This window comes from Delphinus delphis, chromosome 10 (genome assembly GCF_949987515.2).
Source record: "Delphinus delphis chromosome 10, mDelDel1.2, whole genome shotgun sequence".
Lineage (NCBI taxonomy): Eukaryota > Metazoa > Chordata > Mammalia > Artiodactyla > Delphinidae > Delphinus > Delphinus delphis.
In genome coordinates, this window is record NC_082692.2 from 98,050,246 (window position 1) to 98,075,377 (window position 25,132).

Sequence of the window (25,132 nt, forward strand, 5' to 3'; positions counted from 1 at the left end):
TAACGTATTTTCTACTTTTCCAAAAAAGGTAATTCTCATTTACTAGAACCTCACCCACCACTGAAGAATTCAAAGCTCCTGAGCTCAAAAGTGATCAGAACGCACAGCTGAGTATAATTAGTAGTCCAAAGCTTGGCTTAAATATCTGAAGAACAGGAAACACCCAGTAATAAATATATCAGCATTGTTTCTAGGAGGCAATGACTCATAAACTAAAACCACCTAAGTCTGAAATTTTCTGTACTCAGTGTCTATTGGCATAAAGACTTCATTCTTAATGCTTCTTGTGGCATCACAGGTTTTATAAATTAAACAATACATTTTTAGCGTTCCACAGTAATCATCACTTTCAAAAACTGTAATATACATCTGTATGTTACACAAACATATAATTCTCTACATAAGCATTTTGTCATATATCACCTCTTAGCCTCAAATAATACAAAAATCTTTACAGAACAAAACACCACAGAACTTTTGTATATTCCCTTTCCCCAGTTGTTAGCAGGTAGCACTGCTTTAAAAAGAAAGTGATGAAAAATCAGAAATTTTGCAACCAGTGTTTGACTTCAACTTTTTACTTTATCATCTTCTAGTACCACCATATCCTGCTGCTGTTCTGGGTCTGGTCTCTGAGCTTGAATATGCCGAAGAGCGACCTGTGCCTCCAAGAAGTGGTAAGCAGGGCTCTTCCACGTGCTGGAGTATGAGGGAGGGTGAGACGGGTGGTACCATGAGTCTGAGAAGGGTGTTGCTGCTCTCTTGCTGCCAAATATTCTAATATTCCTCCAGGTCCCAAGCCAGTCCAGAACCCTGGTCCTGAATGTTCATTTCCTTGCTGTCCATGCAAGCACTGCCAAAACCAGAGGTTGCACCATGTTGACCTGTGAACTCAGCCTTAAAGCCCACAGGAGGGGCGCCTGCTGAGTTGGTGAATCTCTGACAATGATGGGAATGTGGAGTATACTCAGAATATGGTGGAGGAGAATCTTGACCATCACTAAGGAACAATATATAAACTCCAAAGTCAATAGCAAGTAGCACCACAATGGTAATCGGTCCACTGATGCCACATGAGTCTGGGGAGTACAACTTCTTATAATAATCAGATAAAGAGTCAAAGCCATGGTTTTCCCTAGACTCTCTCAATTTCTTCAGGCCAGGTTCCATGTGATCTAAGTTATACTCCAAGGTATAGGAGCCTCTTAGTATGTACCTTCAGAGGATTCATAGCTTTTACAGCCTGGCAGTTTTTCCAAATTTGTACTTGATATCTAAATCAGTCTTACATTCCCACTGTACACCGTAGCCATCCCACCCTGTGTTGTGACACGGTATGAATTTGGGGGTATAAGCATCCCATCCAGCTACGCCTCCAGTACATGTCACTGTGGGATTGGAGCCGACCCACGAGAAGTGGTGTAGCGGTCCTAGTGGAGGGTAAGAGCTTTTGCATCCCACAACAATATTCTGTCTAAGTCGTTCCAGCCCTGGGCAGGGCCCACGGTCAGCAGAAGTGAAAGGAAGCTGAGGAGAGGGCAGCGTCTGGCTACGTCCAGCCCGCCAGCCTTGGCCAGGGTGCTTGGTGAAGATGGCAGATAAAGAGGGGTGGAGGGGAGTGGCCTGAGTTATGTCATAGTCTTTTATTTTATGTGCATCTTACATCTTTAATTTTTCATTAGCTTTTGGCAGTGACTCTTCTAATGAAACTATTTTGTAGTTTTGAAGCCCTCTGGAGGCTTCTGCATGACAACTAAATTAGGTAACCTATTCTGCTTGTTTGATTTGGGAGCCCTTGTTTTAAAGTGCATTTCTTAATTGATCTTGTCTTGGAACATTCCTCATAAAGGCCATTATAATTCTAGGTTGTCTTGGTAAGATTCTGCCATTTTTGTGGGTATCCACAGCTCCTGGGACCACAGTTCTTAGACATAAACAAGCGGGTGTGCCAGAAGGTGTGCTCGGTTCTTGGGAATTTCAGGATCCCATTACCCAAATAAATACCTAAGAAGCATGTGCCCCTGGGTCGGGGATTGTGTGGTGTTTTACAGTGTACCTCGCTGCGTGGAAATTTTCTTGAGGATGTTGAGTGACCTAGTGTTACTCTAACCCATTCTGTGATCAATGTATTCTAACATAGGAGTCCTGGAGTTAGGTGGTGAGTGCTCTAACAGCTTTGAAGTACTCAGTCCATGTCCACCAGTGTTGCAGCTTTTGGCTTCTGAGATTCCCATTAGAAATAGCCTTTCCCTCCTGTGCATGTTAACACACCAGCAGTAACCAAAGAGCTGTTACTGTGGACTGGCCAAGAGAAGGCCTGTGTGCACCACCAGCAATTCCAGTGTAGAACCGGAGAAAGGACTGAACCAGCACATCCCCAACAAATGGGGACTGTGGACTGGGATTCCAGTCAAATGGGGCACTGCGGACTAAACCAGCAGCATTTCCCAAAGTGGAACCAGGGACTGGGCCAAGAGCTTGGGACTTGGATTCTAGTAGAACTGTCTGCTAACTCAAGCTGACCTGCCCTGGGCTAGAAAGCCAATTACATCAGTGGCGCAATGCAAAGAGAACATAGCTCTGTACCAAGGAGAACCCTTGGAAATGGCGAGAAAGGCAGAGAACTAAAAGCATTTGTGGGTACCGCTGCCTGTGTTTCTTGTTGCCCCCAAAGTTGTTGGGAGTTTCCTCCAGATCCCATTGCTGCTACAAAATTAAAAAACAAAATTCACCTGAGTAAACTTTAAAGCTCTTATTGCCTTTATTCAGTGATTCAGGAACCAGGTGGTGTCGCATCCAGCAGACGGAAAGGGGCTCTGAGGAGCTGTACAAAATGAAAGGCTTTGAAGAAGGGAGCAGGACGAGGAAGTTATACTAGCACAAAGCAATTGGATATGCAAGGTGACCTTCCTTTAGTGGGGGCACAGGCTTCTATCAGGCAGGTTCAGTAGTGCTGACCAGGTCGTTCCTGACTGGTTTAAGATTCTATTCCTGGGAGAGTCTGAAATTATAGTTAAATTAGGTAGTAAGTCTCAGTTTGGTGACATGGAGCTTAGTATAAGTGACTCCATTTTGGGCCTGTTGTCTCTTTTTTAACACAAATTACCATAAACTCAGTGGCTAAAAACAACACAAATGGATTATCTGACAGTCCTAGAGGTTAGGAGTCTGACGCCATTCTCCCTGGACTAAAATCAGTGAGTGGGCAGGGCTGCGTTTTTTCCTGGAGGATATAGGGGGAATTCATCCCTTTACCTTTTCCAGCTTCTAGAGGCTGCCCACATTCCTTGGTTCAAGGCCCCTTTCCTCTATCTTCAAGGTCAGGAATGTTGCATCTCTCTGACCTAATTCTTACGTTCTTTTAAGAACTCATGTGATTGGGTTGGACCCACCCAGATAATCTAGAAGAATCTCTTCATCTCAAAATCCTTAATTAAATCACATCTACAAAAGCCCTTTTGCCACATAACATAACTTACTGTCAGGTACAGGGTTTAGGATGTGGACATTGTGTGGGACCATTGCTCTTCCTACCACAGTGCTTCATTGTTACTTTAAAAGAACTGCCCAGGGCTTCCGTGGTGGCGCAGTGGTTGGGAGTCCGCCTGCCGATGCAGAGGACACGGGTTCGTGCCCCGGTCTGGGAAGATCCCACGTGCCACAGAGTGGCTAGGCCCGTGAGCCATGGCCGCTGAGCCTGTGCGTCCGGAGCCTGTGCTCTGCAACGGGAGAGGCCACAACAGTGAGAGGCCCGCGTACCGCAAAAAAACAAACAAAAAAAAACAACAAAAAAACTGCCCAGACTTCTCCTTCAGGGTCTCTACCTCCACTAACAAGTGATAGGATATAGTTTAATGCACCCATCTGACAGATGAGAAAACTGAAGCCCTGGGAGAAAGGGGCATTTATTAAGTACCTACTGCATGCCAGGCCCTGTGTTAAGAGCCTCACATGGCTTGTCTCCCTGAATTCTCCAAACAACCAGAGAGGGATGTATAATACTACTGTATATACAATACGGCTGAAGGACTCTGCAGCTGCAAGGGACAGAAAACCCAGCAGAAACTGGCTTTAGCAAAAAACAGTGATTAAAAACCCTGAGGCTGATCTTCAGGCCCAGCTGGATCCAGGCGTTCAATGGATGTTATCAAGAACCTTTGTCTCGGGACTTCCCTGATGGCACGGTGGTTAAGAATCCACCTGCCAATGCAAGGGACATGGGTTCGAGCCCTGGTCTGGGAAGATCTCATATGTTGCAGAGCAGCTGAGTCCGTGCACCACAACTACTGAGCCTGTGCTCTAGAGCCCGTGAGCCACAACTACTGAGCCCATGTGCCACAACTACGGAAGCCCGCGTGCCTAAAGCCTGTGCTCCGCAACAAGGGAAGCACCACAATGAGAAGCCCGTGCACTGCAATGAAGAGTAGCCCCCGCTCACCTCAGCAAGAGAAAGCCCGTGTGCAGCAATGAAGACCCAACACAGCCAAAAATAAATAAATAAATTTTAAAAAATGCTTTAAAAAAAAAAAAAAGAACCTTTGTCTCTTCATCTCCTGGCTCTGTGTCGGCTTCTTTCTCAATCATGTTCTCCTTTTGTGGAGGCAAAATGACCATGAGCAGCTCTGAGCAGAAACCCTAATCTCTCTGAAATCCCTGGGGAAAGAGACCTTCCGGTTTTTCAACTTCCAACAGAAGCCCTGTTGGGGTCATTGAGCCCCCAGGGGTCTAGCATCCATATCTGAACTATCAAGGAGGGTGTGAGGGTAGAATGTGCTCATAGGCTAGGGCTGAAATACATGCCCAACTTGAAGCCTGGAGGTTAAGGCCAATCTTTCCCAAACACAGGGCTTGGGTGTGCAGGGGTTTCTCCCCAGGGAAAGCAGGTGCTATTATAGAAGTGACGATGCACATATGTAAAGGAGTTAAGAAGCCAGTGTTGGGGAAAAAGGCTCATTGTCATTATCATACCCATTTTATAGGAGTAGAAACTGAGGCACAAAGTGGTTCAATAAAATGCCCTACATCACGTAGCTGGTAAGTGGCCATGCCAGAACTTGAACCCAGATCCCCTCCCCCTGCATGTGATAGTCCCAGAACTCAGGGCAGGGCCCCTCCATGCTTGGGTCTCTCTCCTACTTTCTCTGAACCCCCAGACTGTGTCAAAAGACACATTTTAGTTGTTAGCTACCCCAAGGTCAGGCTGGGATATTTCTGTCTGTGCCCTGACATTTTAGACCTCAAAGTCCCTCCTCACCTGCAGAGGCACCTCTAATACAGGGAGGAAACAGGTGCTCAGGCACCCGACCACTGGCCCCTTTCAAGTCCTCCTCTGTGATGGCAAATTCCACTAGGGCTCCATACCATCTTACCAGGATTCCAAACAAAAGACACAGCTTACTGGCAAAGGCACCACCTTGGCCAAACCATCTTTACAAGGAAAAAGTGCGGATGAGGGAACAAAGACGATGCTCGTAAAAGAGATAGTCTCCTGGGAGATGCAAGAAACAGCTGAGAGGAAAGAATTGAGGCTTTGTGGGGCAGTTCCTGGAACGGGGGCCAGAAACCGACAGGATGAGGGCCTCTTCCCAGAGGGTAAAGAAGTTCATTAGGCTAAACAAGCCAGACCCCCTAGTGCAGGTGGTTACCATAGGAAATCTGCTCCCCCAGGGGTGACAGGACCAAATACATGACATCATTCCAGAGGAGACAAGCGGCAAAGAGTCAGTGCTTATCAGGGGCTTACTGTGTGCTGAGCACCTCACGTGATGAGGCTCTTCATCTTCCTAATCACCGTTCTGAGCAAGCACATTAATTTACACATTTTTACAGAGGGAGAATCTGAGGCTCAGAGAGGTAAAGCAACTTGATCAAGAGCACACAGCCATCAGATGGCAGAGCTGGATTGAAACCCAGGTGTGTCTGACTCTAAAGTCACTGTTCTTTCCTCCCATGACGTACACTATTAGAGGAAGTGTGGACATCCCAGGAACATTTCCCACTCACTGTTTCTGGAAAGCCCCAGCAAAAGCAGAGTCTTGGGTTGGATGGACCAGGTGGTGGTACCTAGTGGTCAATTCTCAATTTCTTAGAAGCACAAAATAGAGAAATGTTAAGGGGAGGAGTTGATACAGATGACCAGAGGCTCAGGTAGGTGTGCATGAAGATCTTCTAGGTACATGGAAGGAAGGCGAAATTATGTGGCAAGGCAGTAAGGCCAGATGGTAGGCAGCCACTGCCCCAGGTCCCTAAAGGGTCCCCCACACTGCTCCAGCTACCTTCCTTGGGAACCCCAAACTTTCCTGTGATCCAGGAATAAAAGGGGGTCTTCAGGACACAGCTGCTCTGCCAACTTCCGGCTGTTGTGTTTCTTTTTTTTTTTTTTTTAATTTATTGTATTGAAGTATAGTTGATTTACAATGTTGTGTTAATTTCTGCTGTACAGCAAAGTGATTCATATATATATATACATACACACATTCTTTTTCATATTCTTTTCCATTATGGTTTATCAGAGGATATTGAATATAGTTCCCTGTGCTGTACAGTACGACCTTGTTGTTTATCCATTCTATATACAATAGTTCTCATCTGCTAAGTGTTTCTTTGTATTGCTCATGCTTAGATACATAGATATTGGGGTCTCACTCTGCCCTGATCCCTAAAACATGTTGAATCTGCAGTAGGCAGAGCGTACACATTTATGGTACTGGGTACACTTTCTCACGCAGCTAAGAAATAGTTACTGTTTCTTCACTGCCTATTGTGTGAACTCACAAAAGCCCTGGGCAACGGGTATTTTACCCCTAGAGTAGTTGCTGTTGGGGTCCCAGCACCAGTAGGTCTCCGTCGCCAGGCCAGCATGTCCACTCTCCAGCACGTTGACTGCCAAGAGCTCACAGCCACCCCCCTTCTCCAGAGAATTGCCGTCTGTTGACAGGAACCTCACCAGGTGGTTACGTCCTTTCAAGAGCACCGCACAGTCAATGCTGACATGGGGATGCATCTGGAGTGGGTAACAACTCTGTGACATGAACAACCCACAGCCCACAGTGGATCAGGCTAAGGCTGGACCTTACCTGTGGCCACTTCCCCACTTGGCTCCCCGCTTCCCTATCCTGTTTCCCTCACTCCTTAAAGCTTTTTCCTAAGTGCTCTTCCTCAATAAATCACCCAGTGTCCTAAGATACCCCCACCCTATTTTACAGAACAGGAAACTGAGGCTTAAATAGGATGCCCCCCCCCGCCCCAGCTTAGTCTGTCCCCAGAGTTCAAGCCCTTTCTGTTCCTTCATCCTGCCTGGACAGAATGGACAGCAGACAGATCAGGAGAGGAAACCCCAAGTCCTGGCAGGGATGGGCAGCTTCTCCTCCCCCAGCTGCAGCCCAGGCTTCCTCGGGCAGAGCGCCGTTCCTGTTTCCCTCCCCCGCACTGAGTCATCACCCATGCAGAGCGGTGAGAAATCATGGAGCAGGACTGGGCGGGCAGCAGGCACTTGAAATGAGATTTCTCAGAAGCCTCCGTCCAGCTCTGCTCAGGAAAGCGGGGGCTGTTCCTCCCCACACTTGGTTGCTTCAGGATCGGAGGCAGGGAGACCCAGAGGCTGCTGTGCCTCCACCTGAGCCTCTCCTCAGAGACAAACTCTCCAAGGTGTTTCAGGAAGCTCGGTTGACTCAGCCACCAAAGCTGCACAGCAGGGTAACGGGAGACAGTGTCCCCAGAACATGCAGCAAAGGCTGAGCCACACACCCCTGCATGTCCCCAGGGCCCAGAACATCAGAGGCAAACTCTTGAGCCCTGAATCCCTGCTTCTTCCCATTTGGCTCCAGACACCCTCCCTCCAGTCACAACTTCTGGCTCTCAGCTTTTTCATTTCTTTTAATTGAAGTCAAATTTACATACACTGAAATGTACCAGTCTTGGGTGTGCCAATAAGTGAATTTGGATAAATGTGTACCTGTGTAATGAACACACTTCTCAGCATATAGAACATTTCCATCACCCCAGAAGGTTTTTCGTGTTCCTTTCTGATTAACCCCTGTAGGCAATCACTGTTCTGATTTCTATCACCATGAATTCGATGTACCTGTTCTTGAACATCTTATGAATGGAACCACACAGTATGTACTTTTGGGGGTCTGGCATCTTTCACTCAACGTCTTATCTGTGAAATTCGTCCATGCTGGGCAGGCAGCAGTCGTGACTCCCGTCTTTTACTGAGTGGTATTTCATCGTGTGAATACACCGCAATTATTCCTCCATTGTCCTGTTGAGGGACGTTTGGGTTGTTTCTACTTTTTGGCTATTATGAATAAGACTGCTATGAACATTCTTGAATAACGCTGTGGACATATGTTTTCATTTCCCGTGGATTAATAACTAGGAGAAGAATCGGTGGGTCATGGAAGTGGCATTGCTAACTTTCTAGGAAACTAACAAACTGTTCTCTAAAGTGGACATATCATCCTACACTCCCACCAGCAATATTTGACATTTTGAGCTGCTTTATAGCGTCACAAACATTTGGCTTTTCAGTGCTTTTAATTTTAGAAATGGCGTTTCCCTGTTGACTTTTGAAGTCAAGCACTTCTGCACATGCTCATTGGCCATTGGTATATATTATGCTGTGAAGCATCTATTCAAGTCTTTTGCCTATTTTTATTTATTTATTTTTTAAATAAATAAATTTATTTATTTATTTTTGGCTGTGTTGGGTCGTTGGGTCTTCGCTGCTGCACACGGGCTTTCTCTGGTTGCGGCGAGTGGGGGCTACTCTTCGATGCGGTGCGCAGGCTTCTCATTGTGGTGGCTTCTCTTGTTGGAGAACATGGGCTCTATGTACGCAGGCTTCAGTAGTTGTGGCACGTGGGCTCAGTAGTTGTGGCTTATGGACTTAGTTGCTCCACGGCATGTGGGATCTTCCTGGACCAGGACTTGAATCTGTGTCCCCTGCATTGACAGGCGGATTATTAACCACTGCACCACCAGGGAATTCCCTTGCCTACTTTTTAAAAATGTGTTTATTTTTATTTTTGTTAACTATTTTTCCATTTATAAATAGGAGAGAAATATTCTGCAAATCACCCTTTCTTAGAGAGGAATGATTAGAAATCAACTCATTTGTGCTGTTGAGACACGCGTAGGTAGTTCCAAAGTGTTCCTCTTATTCTGTAGCTAAGGTCTCTTGCTAGGGGATTTCCAGCTATTGGGAGATGGAACCTCTCAGGAGATTCTCTTGCAGTGAGGATGGAGGTTATGATGCATCCTTGGTTGGTACTATTACATCTTAAATCTCTGTAGAGAATACTGGATTCCACATTGTCCGTGCACTTCTTTCTAGTTCATTGATTAAATATATTAATATTAGGTTAATCAAATTTATAAAAATTGAATCAGTCGTATTCTGTTGAGATAACTTAATTAAGCTCTTGGTTTCCTATCAAGCATCCGTTTTCCCCTTCTTTCCTAATTCTTACTACGTTCGATATCCACTCCTTCCCCACCCAGCCAACTGCTGGACCCCAAGATCCAGACTGGACCTCAGTGGTCTGAAAGTAATCCTATCCCTGTTTGCATTGATTGCCTTTGGATGAGCACATGAGCCAATTCTGACTGTGAGCTGTGAGGGCATGTCTGTTGGGGGCTTTGGGGGAAGTTTCCCCTTTCTTAAGAGAAAACTTTTAAGAAGATGAGCTCTCTTTTTTGCCTTGGATGGTGCTTTGTGAGGTGATGCCCGGAGTAACTTGAGATATCTTACTACCAGCCTGAAGAAAATCTGACACTGAGGGCTACGAGCAGAGAGATTTAACAAGTCAGGATTCATGATACCAACATTCAGTTACTGGATCAATGAATCCTGAAGGCTCCTTCTGCCTCTGGACTCCAAGTTTCACGAGCCAGTAAACTTGCTGATTAAATTAGTGGAGGTTGTATTTCTGTTATCCGCAGCTAAAAGGGTCCTAATACAAGTGCTGGGTATACATGCTGTTCTTTTAATTGTTTTTATTAAACTATATAACATTTAAAGTACACAATCAGTGTTTTCAGTATATTCACAAGGTTGTGCAACTATCCCCAATATTTAATTCCAGAACATTTTCATCATCCAAAAAGAAACCTGTACCCACTAGCAGTCATTCCAAACTCGCCTCTCCCACAGCTCCTGGCAACTGTTAATCTACTCTCGGAATCTGAATTTGCGTATTCTGGCATATATGTGTATGTATGTATATATATATATATATGTAAAATCATACAATAAGTGACATTTTCTATCTGGCTTCTTTTACTTGGCGTAATATTTTCAAGGTTCATCCATGTTGAGCGTGTGTAAGTACTTCACTCCTTTTTATGACTGAATAATATTCTTTTGCATGGATATACCACATTTTGTTTATCAGTTCATCAGTTGCTGAACATTTGGGTTGTTTCCACTCTTTGGCTTTTTTGAATAATGCTGTTATGAACATTTGTGTAAAGGTTTTCTTGTGAACATACGTTTTCAGGTCTTGGGCATATACCTAGGAGTGAAATCTTTGGGTTTTGTGGTAATTCTGTGTTTAACTTTTGGAGGAATTGCCACTCTGTTTTCTATAGCAGCTGCCCCACTTCCATTCCAACTAGAAATGTATAAGAGTTCCAGGTTCCCCACATCCTTGTCAACACTTGCTGTTGCTGGTTTTTCCTCTTTTATTATAGTCGTCATAATTGATGTGGAATGGTATCTCATTGTGGTTTTGATTTGCATTTCCCAAATGTTGAACATTGTTTCATGTGCTTATTGGCCATTTTTATATTTTCTTCGGAGAAATGTCTATTCAGTCCTTTGTCCATTTTTAAACTGGATTATTTGTCTTTTACTGTTGAGTTCTAAGGGTTTTTATGTATTTTGAACATTAGACCCTTTATTAGATATACGATTTGCAAATATTTTGTCCCTTTCTGTGCATTGTCTTTTCACTTCCTTGATGGTGTTCTTTGAAGCACAAAAGGGTTTAATTTTGATAAAGTCCAATTTATTTTTTTCTTTTTTTGCTTGTGCTTTTTGTGTCATATCTAAGAAACTGTTGTCTAATCCAAGGTCACTAAAATTAACACCTATGTTCTGTCTAAGAGTTTTCCAGTTTTAGCTCTTACATGTGTGTCTATGATTCATTTTGCGTGTGGATATCCAGTTCTCCTAGTACCTTTTGTTGAAAAGACTTTTCTTTTCCTGTTGAATTGTCTTGGCACCCTGTCAGAAATCAATTGGTCATAAAGACAGAGGTTTATTTTTGGACTGTCAATTCTATTCCAAATGTATGTCTACCCTATGCCAGCACCACAGTCTTGATTACTTGATAGGTTTGAATTAAGTTTTGAAGTTAGGAAGTTTGTTTCTTCCCAACTTTGTTATTCTTTTTCAAGATTGTTTGGACTGTTCTGGGTCTCTCGCATTTCCATATGACTTTTAGGATCAGCTTGTTATTTTCTGCCAAAAAAAAAAAAAAAAGGCAACTATAGTTTTGATAGGGAATGCAGTGAATCCATAGATAGATTTGGGCAGTATTGCCATCATAAGAGTATTAAGTATTCCAGTCCATGAACACAAATGTCTTTCCATTTATCTACGTCTTTGGTCACTTTCAAAGGTGCTTTGTAATTTTCAATGTAAAAGAAGTCTTTCACCTCTTTTGTTAAATTTATTTCTAAGTATTTTAATCTTTTGGTTGTAAATGGAATTGTTTTCTTAATTTCACTTCTGGCCCATTCATTGCTAGTCCACAGAAATACAGCTGATTTTCAGATACAGATCCTGTGTCCTGCAACCTTCTTGAATTTAATTATTAGCTCTAATAATTCCTTCCTTCTTTCCTTCCTTCCTCTTTCCTTCTGCTTGCTTTTGGTTCAGTTGGCTCTTCTTTTTCTAGTTTCTTAAGGTGTAAAGTTAGGTTATTGATTTGAGATCTTTCTCCTTTTTTGTAGGTATTTACAGCTATGATGATTTCTAATTTTATTCCACTGTGGCCAGAGGACATGTTTTATATGATTTTCAATCTTTTAAAAGTGTATAAAGACTTGTTTTAAGGCCTACTATGGTCCAACTTTGTGCTGTTTTTTGAGATTCAAAGAAAAAAATATGTTGAAAATAAAAAGATGGGAAAGGCTCTATCATGCAAACCACAATCAAAACAGCTTGAGTGGCTATACTAATATGAGAAAAAAATAGACTTTAAGAAGAAACCTGTTAGTAGAGACAAAGGACATTTTATAATAATAAAAGGGTCAATGCCTCAAGAAGATGTAACGATTATAAACATATATGTACCTAACAAGAGAGTCCTAAAATACATGAAGCAAAAACTGACGGAATTGAAGGGAGAAACAGAAAACTCAGTAATGTCAGAGACTTCAATACCATGCTTTGAATAACTTGTATTTACCTAATAACAAATGATGTGGAGCATCTTTTCACGTGCTGAGTTAACATCCGTGTGGGAGCTTTGAGCTGGCTCTTGCCTGTCCTTGGGGAGCTCTTCCTAGGTATCTTCACAGCTCACTCCATCACTTCCTCAGGGCTTCATTTAGATGGGTCTTCTCTGTAAGGCCTCCTCTAGAAACAGTCTAAATTTCAACACCCTTTCCAAATCATTCCTATTTCCTTCCTTTTTTTTCTTAAATCCCTATCACCTCTCACAAACATACGATGCCCTGGCATTGCATTATTCCTCTTGAATTTCTATTATCTCACTAGCCAGCTCTGAAAACAATCCCAGTACAGTGTGTTATTATTACCATCGTCATCACCACCCGCTGTTCAGACCTGGATTATAACCTGGGCATGTGGTGCTGTCATTATCCCCATGTCTGTCTCCTTCATGAGACTGGGTGCTCTTCAAGGGCTGGGTGTGCCCAGGGCTGTCCGAGCTAAGTGCCCCCCAGTGCCCAGGACAGGGTGTGACACAGCCAAGGACCCTCTGAGTGTTTGCTTCGTGAAGCCAGGAGGCCCTGTTCTGGCACCAGGTAGGGACCATGAATCAGCCAGACCAAAATGAAATTGGGAGGTGAAACCTTTCTGTGAACCTCTGGACTTGAAATGGCTGCGCTCAGGGCAGAGAGAGGAAGGCTCTGATGGTCCCCCAGGCTCACTGCTCAGGCCCCGAACAGAGAGGTCAGGACTGCCGGGAAGTGCAGGAGAAAGACACAGGGTCTGGGACCCAAGCAGAGCTGGGTTTGAGTCCAGCACTGACACCATTTATGTGACTTTCGACAAGTCCCTTCATGTCCATGAGCCTTGTTGCCTCATCTGTAAAGTGAGCACAACAGTACTTACCTCAGAGAGTGGTCGTGTGCATTGGGGCACCTCTAAGGCACCTGACACAAAATAGATGCTGAACACATGACTATAATAACAGGTAAAGTTTACTGAGCGCTTCCTGCGTCCAGGCATTACACACAGCTCTGTACAAGCACAATCTCATTTAACCGTCACAATGTCCTCCATCAGGGAGTATCATCCCCATTTTATAGATGAGGAAAATAAGGCTTAGGGAAGCAGCGTGATTTTGCCCCAAGTGACCCAACTAATTAGTTACAGAGCAGACTTGAAACACAAACCTGTCCGGCTCAGAATTTGTGCTCTTGGCTGATGCTACATTGTTCACCTGGGCTCTCCTCACTCTCCCCCTTTCCCCTTTCTCAGGGTTCCCTTCTCCCCTCCTTCCCCTCAAGGAGCAGGAGACAGCACTACGTAGAGGTCAGGAACCTGGGAACTGAAGATGAGCAAGTCTGTGTCCACATCCCAGCCCTGTCATTTATTGGCTGTGTGGCGTCGAGCAGGTCACTGGCGCACTTTGAGCCTTAGTTTCTGTGCTGGTTTCCTAGGGCTGCTGTAACGAATTTCCACAAACTCGGTGGCTTAATGCAACATAAATTTGTTATCTCGCAGCCTGTAGCTCAGAAGTCCAGGAGGCTCAGCTGGCTATTCTGTTTAGAGTCTCACAGGCTGAAATAGAGGTGTCGGCCTGCCCAGGCCCTTACCTGGAGGCTCTGGGAAAGAACACGCTCCCAAGTAGAGTCAGCTTGTGGGCAGAATCCAGATCCTGTGACTGTAGGACCGAGGCCCCGTTTCCTTGCCAGTGGTCACCTGGGAGCTAGTCTCTGCTCCTGGGGCCACCCACATTCCTTCTCATGCAGGTCAAGTCTTTTTCATGCTTTGATGAAACCCTCCAGCTTCTCCTGTGGTTCCTTTCCTACTCCAACCAGGGAAAGTCTGCTTTTAATGGTTCATGTCATTAGATTGAGTCCACCAGGATAATCTCCCTGTTTTAGGGTCTGTAAATTTAATTACATCTGCAAAGTCCCTTTGCCATGTAGCATAACATATTGTCATATTCACGATGGGATTAGACCGTTGACATCTGTGGATGGGGCTGGGGTGGTGTATTCTGGCGACTGACCGACCCGCAGTTTCCTTTCCTTTGTTCATTCATTCGACAAGTGTTCATTAGCTTTGTAGCAGACACCATTGGTGCCTTCAATACATGCCCACCCCAGCTTCCTGCTGCCGCCACCTGCATCACCTGGTTGGAGGCTTTCTCCAGCTGTCAGAGTAACTTTGCAGAGCCCATAGAGAAAGACAGAAGTGCTGGGGAGTTCATACCCACCCAGGAGCAATCCTCAACCTATAGCTGATGGGAGCTGGTGGATAAATAGCCCGAGTCCATCACTCTTGAGATGCTGTAACTGCACGTGTGTCTTCGCTTGCTCCCAGCAGGCTTCATCTCCAGTTGTCCACGGCGGTCCCTTAATTAATAAAGCACACTTTCTGGGCTGCCTTCCTTTCCCCGCCTCATTCCCTACTCCCGGCCTCAGACCTCCCCCAAACTATACTTCTGCTGGTATCCTTGTCTCAGGAAATGCTTCTGGGATAACCAAGACAAGCCCTTGCTATATGACAGGCACTACTCCAGGCACCATTATTATCTCTATTTTGCAGATGGGTTAACTGAGGCAGGGAGCAGATATGTAATTTGCCCTCACAGCTAGCATCTAGCAGAGTCAGGATTTGAACCTGGGCAGTCAGGTACAGAGCCCCTGCTGTTATAAACTAGACCATACTGACTTTCTCCTTAGCCATAAATTGGGAGCAATATTCCCTGACTCATAGTGTCACTGTGAAGATTAAATGAGATAGTGCTTGTAAAGGCTTAGTTAGCATCCTGAGTCATCATAGTGAGCTGTCAGTAAACGGCAGCTCCAAACCAACAATAACGATAACACGACTGACAGTAATAATAATAATTGCTCAAACCCAACTCTGAGGCCAAAGGGAGCCTGGTCACTGCAGGCAGATCCATTCTCTGAGAGGGAATAAAGAGCCTGGCTAAGTGCAGAGGAAGGTGGTGGGTGTTGTTATAGCAACTGATGAGCCTTCTTGTGTCCTCACAGCCAAGTGGGCAGCGAAGCAGGGGAGGAAGAAGCTCGTCAAAGGAAGCCAGCAGGAAGCAAATGGGGGCAGACCAAGGGAAGACCCCCTCCCAGCCCCATCCTGGCCCAGCCGCTGTGACTTCCATTCCTTGGGTTGAGACTGGTGGGGGCCAGGTAGGCTGCTTCCCTGCTGGGGCTGGGGGCACAGAGATACTCAGAGGCCAGGCAAAGTGGGAAAGCACAGGAAGCCATAGCCCTCGGGCCCTCAGACCTGAGTAACCAGACAGTAAGCTTTGTGGACCAAGGAATGCAGTCCCTCACCCAGGGCGGAGCGAGTGCTCAGAAGCACTATTCCAAGACCAGAATCTGGCAGCTCCGCACAGGGATGGGTGTGACTCTCGTGGACCCCAACACAAGAGTCTGCTAATGGCTAATGGCGTGGGTTTGGTTTCTCAAGGCGCAAGCAACAGAAACAGACTCAGGCTAACGTAAGGCAGAGGGAATTTAGTGAATTCATATCAGAGGCTCAGAACTTCATGAAGGACCTGCCTGGGACCTGGAGGACCTGCCTGGGACCCATGCAGGATCCAAAGCAACGTCAGAGGGCTGGATGCCGGGACCCTGGGAGTGAGACCAGAGCAAGGGCATTCTGGTCAGTACGCCATCCCCGATGAGTAAAATCCAACCACTTTCATCTCTCTGTCCCTCTGTTAGAGTCTCAGATTCCAAAAGGGTGTGACCAGTGGGCTAGTTGATGGGCCATGGGTCAACCCCCTTTAGCTAGGAGTCCGTGACTTCACTCCCACTAGCTATAGCCAAAAAGTAGAGATAAATCCTCGAAAGGAAATTGTCAGGATTGAAGTTGAGCTCCTTCGTGCCTTCCTTTGTAGATTTGACTTGGGAAACATTCAAATATTTTACGCAATTATGAAACAAAATTAAAGTTAAAAAAAATCACTAAGTAAAAAATAAAATCTAACAAATAAACCTTTGCAAAAGTTGGTGATATAACCGCATAGAGAAGAATTATTTCTTAAAAACAGAGTAATCTGTACATCCCTGGTGGGATATATCCAAAGAGCCCTAAGGACAAAAATAACTGCAAAAAAGAAAAAAAATGTGCTAAGTATCTACCATGTGTCATGTCTGTGTGAGTTGCTATGAAACACTGATGGATAAGGCAGACATCCCTGCCCTCATGGAATTTGTTGTTTTGTGGCCTCCGCTATCCCTATTCCTTTCCAATATCATCCCAGTTTCCTTAAAACTTTTTGACTCTGGAAAATTTTAAACATATACAAAAGTAGACAGGATAGTATAATAAAATCCATGTATCCATCACCTGGCATCACCCATTATCAAGTTTGTTTCATTTTACCCCCACCTCCATTCTTCTCCCTCGTCCTGTATTATTCTGAAGCAAATTCCAGACTTCATATTATTTTCAGTATGCCTTCATAAATATTTCAGTATGTCTCTCTAAAAGACAATGACTCTCTCAAAAAAATAAATAACCACAACATCATTATCACACCTACAACAAATAACTACCCTTTAATAGCATCAAACATTCAGTGTTCAGATATCCAGTTATTTCATGAACCCTATAAAGTGTTTTATGTATTGTTTGGAATTGGTTACACATTGTGATTGGTTGATATGTATGTCTCTGAAGACTGTTAATTTATGGATTATCTCTCCGTTATTTTTCCCACTTACAATGCATTTCTTTAAAGAAAAAAAAAAAAGCTGGGTTGCTTTTCCTGTAGTTTTCCAGAAGTCCGGAGTATCTGGATTTTGCTGATGGCATCAGCATGGTGTTGTGTCTCACGTATTCCTTTGTCCTCTGAGTTTCCTGGAAGCTGATAGCTGACTCAGAGCTGTGCTGTCCGGGACGGCTGTCAGCAGCCACCTGTGGCTACCGAAGACTTGAAATGTGGCCCGTCCAGACTGAGACGTGCTGTGTCAAACACACGCCAGATTTCAAAGATTAACCATGAAACAAGCATGCAAACGATTTCACTGATCATTTTTCATATTGATTATATATTGAAATGATAAGATTTTGGATAGGTTGGGTTAAATAAGGCATACTATTAAATTAAGTCCACCTGTTTCTTTTGACTTTTTCAGTGGGCTTCCTAGAAAATTTTAACTTACGTATGTGATAAGTTGATTCGCCTCCGTGTGTATTTCACTGGCTGGTGCTGGGCTAGGGACTTGATCAGATTTCCGTTTAATTTTATGGCAATTTCAGGGCCCTGTGGTGTTCTTCCATCACGAGGCACTTAGTGTCTGCTGGCCTCCCTTTTAGTGATGTTTGCAACCACTGGTGCCCAAAGCCTGGATCCACTAATAGGGGTTGCGAAATTATGATTTTCTTGTTCTGTTGTTTCCTCGATGTATTCACTGCCACTCTATGAGGAAAATTCTTAAGTGAATAATCAGCCCCTCAGAGAGGTCTTCCCCGATGTCCCTGTGTAAGGCGATCCACGGTAGGTTCTTTCACTGCGCTGTTGTCTCCTCCGTGGCCTTTTCGCCACTTGCCATTATCAGCTTGCCTGTTGATTGGCGCGGGCTTCCACTACTGTGTAAGCCTGGGACGGGAGGGCTACTCTGGCTTAGTCAGCCATGAAATCCCAGCGTCCCAGCCTGCGAAGGTGCTGGGGAAGAATTTGGGGAAGGGATGGAGGGATTCAGAAGTGCACAAGACCCCAGACCATAACACAGGAAGCCTGAGCTCTCATCCGGCTCTGCTGTGTGCTGAGGGTCACTCCCACCTCCGGAGGCCGCCATTTCCTCAAGTGGGGTGAGCAGGTGGGCAGTCTGGCTGCCGAAGCATGGCTTCAGCTCTGAGGGGCTCTCCCTCTGCAAGAATAGCCTCCCATCAGCTCATGCTTCTAGAGGCCTCTCTCCCGCTGGGGCTGAGCTGGGGCCAGGTGGCCGATGATTACAGAGACACCCCACAGCTAAGAAATCCAAAAACTAATTAAGCTCAGCCCAGCAGACTCAAGGGAAGCCAGTCTGGCCGGCGCACTGATGGCAGGTGGCATTAATACCTAATGGTACATTCTGATTGCTGTCTTTCCCCGAGTCCCTCCTGGTTCCCAAAGCACTCTCAATCAGACAGAGAGCATCCACACAGAGCTTCTGAGCCCCAGCCCCTGGGGGGAAGAGGCCATGAGACAGAAAGCCACCCTACCAGGAGCTAACAAGTAAGTCGGCCAGACGAGGTTTACCGTTCAGAGAGGAGGGAAGCGCGGAGCCGGCTGGAGACTGCTGCACCCGCCTCCCAAAGCTGTCCGAGAAATTCGGGGGTGTGACTTTCTTGGCACTCTGCTGGGTGTATCTAAATGCTCCCAACAAGCGTTGGTCCCTCACAGCTCTGTAGGGTCATGTCGGTGAATAGGATTACCTCCACCAGGCCTTTTGGGAAACTGAGGCTCAGGATCAAGATGACTCGGGGAGGCTATAGAGCTGGAAAGCCAACCCGTGCTGCTTTATTCATGCACTCAGAAATGTTTAGCAGCCCTGCTGTGCGCGGCACGGTATGCCAGGCATGGAGGGCGCACACGTGTCTCAGGGCAGGTTCCCGGGAAGGGGAGCCCGAGTCAGGATGCTTATGCCCGTGGGCTGGGTACTAAGTGAGGACGCCTGGCCCTGTAGGGCGGCACCACCGAGTCGGTCTCACCTTGAGGCAAGCGGGCAGGATTTTGTACCTGTGTCCGTCACTGGCCATGGGCTATCCCAGGTGTGGAAGGCAAGGGGGCTCCTCCTTGGCCAAGGGCAACTCTCAGGAGAACTGAGAAGGGCAGTAAGAGCACACATTACAGCAGGTATACAGTAGGTAAGGAAAACAGTCCGGGCCTTACAGTCGTGGGGTAAATATCAAGGGAAACCCTCCCAAAACTCACTAAGACCTCCTGACACCACCCTATAAGGATACCTACACTCCTCATGGGAAGTAAAAAAGGATGAACTGTCATTAAAGACAATGTTATGGGAACTGCTATGTGCTAAGCACTGTTCTAAGCACTTGACATACAGTAGTGGAAAAAAGAAAAAGGCAGAGCTTGTATTCCAGTGGGTAGCAGGGCCACCCAGTTGTGCATCTCTAGGAGGTGACGTTGACCTATCACACTGTCGTCTGTGTAAATGGTGACCTCAGGAACCGTGCAGTGCACAGCCTGTGCAACAGGACACAGCTGACCCAGTTGGGGGAGACAGACAATAAACATAGGTGAGTAGAGTATGTACCACGTTAGGTGGTGAGAAATGCCGAGGAACACAAGGCAGAGAATACAGGGAGGGTGTGGTCCTGGAGGCTGGCATAGCCAGGGACAGGCTCACTGAGAAAATGACTACATCAGTCAGCATCCCGGCAGGGAACAGCTGGCACGACAAGGGGGTCACAGGAGGAGAGTTAGCAGAGGGACCACTTACAACAATATGGGCGGGATGGAGGAAAACCACGGGGATAGTGGTGTGGGACTACCGTCCCACTGAGAGTGGGAGAAGAGGAGACAGGACAGAGGACAAAGAGGAGGAAGGCTGTGTGCACACGGCCTGCAACAGTCATCTGGGAAGGGAGCCTGGGGAATAAATACCCGACCTCACTCTATTCTCCCCTCATCAACCTTCTCACGGTCCCCCCCACGGGCCAAACCCAATGGGAGCCAGAGGACAAAGGAGTCTGTGGGGTTTGTCCCTATAGTCAGTACTTGGGGGGCAGAGCAGGGTAGAAATAGGTGTTGAGTAGATCCAGGCGTGCAAATAGAAGATACTCGCACAGTGACATTTGAGCAGAGACCTGAAGGAAGCAAGGTCAAATGGATATCTGGAGAAGAGTATTCCAGGCAGAGGACAGAGCATGGGCAAAGACCGTGTGGTGGGAGAGTGGTTGGCATGTCTACACGGCAGCAAAGAGAAAGAGAGGAGTGCATGAAATCCCAAGATGGCAGGGGTGCTGGGGAGAGACTGATTGTCTAGGCTCTTGAATGTGATGAGCAGCCCTGGAGGGTGCAGAGCAGAGGAGAGCGTGCTCTGGCTTAGGTTTTGACAGCATCCCTCTGGCTCAGTGCGTAGACCAGGCGGAGTGGAGCAGAGGTGGAGGCAGGGAGAGAGCAGGGAGGAGGCTGGGCAGCAGCCCAGGTTGGAGACATGATTGCTGGGACAGGGATGATGGGAGCAGACGTGGTGACACAGGATTGGATTCTGATTCTGTTTCGCAGGTGGTGGAATGGAGTTTTCTGATGGACTGGCTGTGAGAGGTGGGAGAAAAAGAACTTGTTACTCTTGTCTATTATCCTTCAGCAACTTACTTACAGCCCATGGGCACCCTTTCTAGGAGGTCACTTGGCGAAGGAGAACCTAGGATATCTTCAAATTCTCTGTGAAGCCTCTGGGGATTACTGGTGGCTGTGGGAAGGGGATGGAGCACAATGATAGTGTTATGGTTCTGCTTAAAAGTGATGAGCCTCTTAGAGTTGCAGTCTGAAATGCTGGGTTACAATGAAACGATAAGAAGGCTGAGATTTACTGCGTAGTGACATGGGAGTGGGTGAGGCTAGAGAGGAAACAAACTCCGCCATAAACTGAGAGTTGCTGGAGTTGGGCGATGGTACATGGGTGTTCGTTACACTCCACTCTTTTCTCTGGTGTAGCTTTAGTTTTTCCAAAATAAAAGATTTTAAAGGACTTTTTTTTTTTTTTTTTGCGGTACACAGGCCTCTCACTGTCGCGGCCTCTCCCGAATCCATGCGTGGGATACATTTGCAAAAAACTGATTCTACACACACACACACACACACACACACACACACACACACACACACACACAAACGAGTACATGTAAAAGTGGTGACATCTGAATAAGGTCAGTGGGTTGTGTCAATGTTGATGTCCTAGCCATGATATTATGCTAAAGTTACAAAAGATGTCACCGCTGGGGGAAATGGGTGAAGAGTATGTGGGACCTCCCCACAGTACTTCTTACAATTGCATGTGAATCAACAATTATCTCAAAATTAAAAGCAATTCAAATCCCTGTAAAAGATTAGAGGAGAAAATAAGTGTTGGTAAGGATGTGGAGAAATCGGAACCCTTTTGCATTGTTGGTGGGAATGTGAAATGGTGAAGACACTGTTAAAAACAGTAAGGCGGGCTTCCCTGGTGGCGCAGTGGTTGAGAGTCCGCCTGCCGATGCAGGGGACGCGGGTTCGTGCCCCGGTCCAAGAAGATCCCACATGCCGCGGAGCGGCTGGGCCCGTGAGCCATGGCTGCTGAGCCTGTGCGTCCGGAGCCTGTGCTCCTCAACGGAGGGGCCACGACAGTGAGAGGCCCGCGTATCGCCAAAAAAAAAAAAAAAAAAAGGTATTTGTACACCCATGCTCATAGCAGCATTATTCACAATAACCGAAGGGTGGAAATGATCCAAATGTCCACAGACAGGTGAATGGATAAATAAAATGTGGTAAATATGCTAAGTGAACTAAGCCAGGCACAATAGGACAAATATCATATGATTCCACTTCTGTGAGGTCCCTAGAGTGGTTAAATTCACAGGGACAGAGAGCAGAGTGGTGGGGGCTGGGGGCTGGGAGAGGTATAATGGGGACACAGGCTCTAAAAAGCTGAAAGCGGGTAATAATCCATGTTGTCAGGTTCCCATATTCCCTGTCCAGAATGACATCACCCAGGCAGAGGGAAAGCCATGGACAGGCTGTCAGTGCCTGCATGTCCTTTTCGGTGCCATCAGAAGAATCCCAGGCAGGGCCTTTTCAGACAACAGTGACATCCCCAATATGGGAGTCCCTGAGCCAGTGAGAAATTAGCCATCAGATGGTCAGTGAACACCTGTGGTGACAGCCATCTAGGAGCCATCGACAGGTTCTGATAACATACAATGGGACCTGAGCAACTAGTTAACGCCTACACACCCTTCAGATTCGAGCTCCAACATCCCTTTCTCAAGGAAATCTTCCCTGATTTCCTGGACTAGATCATGTTTCTCTATTTCAGAATCACCATCTATCCCAGTTTGCCCAGGATAGTCCCAGTTTATGCCATTTGTCCAGGCATCGTTATTAGTAGCACTCACTTTCATCTCAGAGGGGTCCAGGTTTCAAAGGTAAACCATATGTTCATCCCACCTATTACAGATTCTCTGAGCGTCTCTTAATGGTGACTAAGACATCATATAATGTCTGTCTCCCAGCTGTGGTATAAAAGCTCCCGAGGGGAGGGACATGCCCGTCAAGTTCACTGTTATATCCACAGTGCCTAGCACAGTGCTTTATGTTTAATGTGAGCTCAACGAATATTGGCTACGTAATGAATATTTTCATTACTTTGTAAGTGTCTATGGCGGCCGTGGAGCTGCGCCTTGAAGATTCCCTCCTGGGAAGAGTGTGTTTGGCTGACAGCCTCCAGCTGCGGCCCCAGCTGCTCCCAGACAATGACTGCACATGGTGGTGGTGGTGGGGTACCAGAGCTGGGCCTTCCCCTCCCAGCAGGGGCTCCTCTAACAGCCAGTCTTTTCTTTGGGGCCCCCACCCCCGCTGGCCCAGCCAGCGTTTTCTCAATGCCACACGGCAGCCTGAGGCTCCTTCTGCCCAAGCCGCTTCTTGCCTCTCTCCTTTCACAGGTGTCCAACCACCACTGCAACCTGAGGCTCTGCTGTCTACCTTGTGCTCTCTTTCTGCTTTATTCCTTACGAGGAGCTCCCCAATAAATCCCTTGCATGCCTCTTGTCTTGAGGTCTGCTTCTTGGAGGACCTGAACAGGTGTTCCATCACAGTAAGACTGTAAGGTGGGATCCAGGGTCCAGTGTTGTTTCCCCACCAAGACACACCTCTTCCCTTGGAAGGAGGGGAGCCCCAGCCCAGCCTGCTCTCCCATCGCTCGTAGTCAGCAGCCGGAGATCATGACCTTGGGCCCGTTCTCCTGTGCTTTCACAGATCTTTCTTTGCTATTTCTCTACTTACTCTTGCCCAATTAGCTCGGGAAAATTTCTTCCTCAACTTCTCTCCTCTCTCTCTCTGTGTCTCTGTCTCTGTTTCTCTCACTTTATCTTCTTCCCCATGGGCTCAATCATTGATAGTTTCCAACTCTTTCTCTAACTGCTCCCTCCAAAAATTAGCCTTATGAACATGAGTTTTTCCCGTGATGTAACCTAAATCTAAAACAACTAAGAGTAGAATAACAAGCAACATACAACTTGTGAAGCCCTTGAAAATGTCCAGACATTGTCATCAGCATCTTCACAAATGTTGCGCCTCCTCTAATTAAATCTGCTTTTCTCCAGCTGCAATATTCAAGATCAATTAACTGGATAAAGGGCATTGATTAAACAGCTCTAGCTCTGGTGGTACAAAGGCCTGGCTGCACATTAGAATCCCCTGGAAACTTCCTAAAAGCAGCAATGCCCAGGCCCCACAGCTGAGCAATTAAAACGCTGATGCCCAGGCCCCATTCCAAGATTTTTAGATTTCATTGTTTGAAAAGGGTGTCTGCTTCCTGTGGGATTAGAATGTGCAGCCAGGGTCAAGATCCACTGGTACAAGAAGTTTCACACATGCTTTGGTTAATTTGGTCAGATGAGCAATACTATTTTATTTTGCAAATGAGGAACCTGGGGCTCAGGAACCTGGAGAAAGTAGAACCCAGATGTCCCAGGTCTGTGTCTGGTACTGGGCAGGGGCAGCCTGGAGCAGAGACAGAGGAGGAGACCGAACTTCCTTTCCCTCCCCCAGTCCACCTCCACCCAAGCAATTCACAGCTGTCACTTACGGTGCCATCCTTTCCATTAAGGCTGGAGGGCCTGCTTTGTTCTGTTTTGTTTTTAACATATGCAGACATCCTGGAGCAGTTATTTACAGCAGCCATCTCAGGGGTCAGACTGTCATTGTCATGGATTTGAGTGCAGAGCCCAGCACAGGGCTGGCCAAAATTCGATGCTTCAGAAATGTTTGTTGAAGGATTGTTTAGATATATACCAGACAGGACGAACGAATAGATGGATACACAGAGAGACAGAATAAATGGATGATGATAAGCAGATAAATGGATACAAATGGATGGATGGGCAGTTGATTGAATGGTTGGATGGATGGATGGATGAGTGAATGCAAGAGTAAATGTGTCTGTACCCTGCCTTGTGTCACAAAGGATTTGACATACTTAAAGGGACTTGAGATACTTATGGTAAAATTAAAAAATAAAATTTTAGCACCGTCTCTGTACTTGGCTCTGCTCTAGGCATTAGAACACATCCATGAACAAGAGGCAAAGGTGTGTCCCCTTGTGAACCTTACATATGAGCAGCATGAGACAGACAATAAACAATAAAGATAATAAATGAGTAAACTATAGTGTATATTAGAAGGCTAAGAGCTATTGGTGAGAGAAGAGCACAGGGAAAGGGAGACTGGAAAAGCCAGAGAGTCAGGGTTGGGATGCAGTTCTAAATGGGGAGATCAAGGAAGGCATCATGGAGGAGGTGACCTCTGAGCAGAGTTGAAGGAGGCGAAGGAGGGAGCCCTGCAGAGATCTAGGAGGAGAGCCTCCGAGCTGGGGGAAGGGCCTGTGCAAAGGCTCTGGCTGACAGTGCGCCAGCTGAGTTTGAAGGATAGTATCAGAGGCTAAGCAGCTGGAGCAGAGGGAGTGAAGGGGAGAGTAGAAGGGGGTCAGAGGTCACGGGGTGGCCACAAAGGGTCTTGTAAGTGAT

The 25,132-nt window shown here is 46.3% G+C and overlaps 1 pseudogene; it reads right to left on the minus strand.

Moving 5' to 3' along the window:
* Positions 1–585: 585 nt before the first annotated feature.
* On the minus strand, positions 586–7,003 carry LOC132432929 (store-operated calcium entry-associated regulatory factor pseudogene; annotated as a pseudogene).
* Between the last annotated feature and the right edge of the window lie 18,129 nt (positions 7,004–25,132).